Source organism: Camelina sativa, chromosome 3 (assembly GCF_000633955.1).
Source record: "Camelina sativa cultivar DH55 chromosome 3, Cs, whole genome shotgun sequence".
In the NCBI taxonomy this organism is placed as follows: Eukaryota; Viridiplantae; Streptophyta; class Magnoliopsida; order Brassicales; family Brassicaceae; genus Camelina; species Camelina sativa.
In genome coordinates, this window is record NC_025687.1 from 23,987,606 (window position 1) to 23,988,931 (window position 1,326).

Sequence of the window (1,326 nt, forward strand, 5' to 3'; positions counted from 1 at the left end):
GAATGTGCGAATGATAAGTTTAGGACATGATTTTGTGTTTTGTTTATGACTTGGTTTGATGGTTACATGTTCTTTTCTAGAGTTCATGTTTGTAATGTGTTCACTTTGTATGCTTTTCTTTAAATGGAATTTTTTTCTGTAATTTATGATTATTTTGTGGGCTTTAGTTCTTTAGAAATCTATCAATTGATTATTGTTATAATAGGTGTACAATTTGACAGAATAAATGTAAAAAGTTTATGACAAGTAACTGTGTAGCTTGTTGTGAGTCTATTAGTCACCAAAATTTTGTGGCTTTTTGTATATAGTCCCTACTAATATCTCTGACGCAAATTGTAACAAATGGTGGTAGATAAATGTAACAATTAGTAGGAACTTGCGACATATTAATTTGTGGCAATTTGCTACAATTTGTTATAAAGAGGAATTTTGCGACGACCAAATAGTTACAAATTTTTTTTGTCTCAAAACTGTAACAAATTTTATTTAGCTACGCAAAACGTATTATACCTACACAATTTTTCGTAACTATACAATACATTTTTACTAGTGAGAGAGACAGAGCGGAGGTGGTGAAAGCCATTGGTGGGTCTGGGGCTCATGTCGTGGTTGTGGTAAGTCTTGATGGTCTTGGAGGAGCCAAGACAGGTCAGATCTGAGAAGGGAAAGGGGAAGAAGAGAAAGAAAGTGAAAGGAAGATGGAGATAAAAAGGCTATGTTGAGTAGCCAACTTTGGGGGATCTCCGGCGCCGTATCTGATGTCTATCAGGAAAGTTAAATATATCGGCGTGATATCCGACAAGCCAGGAGTGCATAGAAACTGACAGAGCCTCAATAGGCATTAAACTCAAGGAATTATGTGTGTTACTTCCTGAAGAAGAAACAGCTGGAGTTGTGCAATTTTTGTTAAGTATGGAACATGAACAGTTCCAAGATGAGTTATTGAGGGCATCTTTATGAGGTTGTAAGGATGTTCGATCAAGCTGAAAATTTGTGGAGAGACTCGTGGTAATATAAGCTCCATAATCAACGGTGGAATTGCGAATGGAATTGTTAGTTTGTGTTTTATTCGAGGGTTGTTATGGAGGCTTTGTATATATGGAATGAACAATGACAATTGACAAGTTGTATTGTGGGTTGGGCAAACAATCTCGGTTTGAGCTGAAACCTTTTTGGTGAATAAGAATCTTCTTACTTTGTTTTGCATTGGTCCTTAAATATAATAATCTTCTTACTTTGATTATCACGATGTTAGCTTTCATTGCTTTCACTCTTTCTGTTGCATTGGTCATGTAAAATTTCTGAGCCATGGTTTCCTTTTTCATT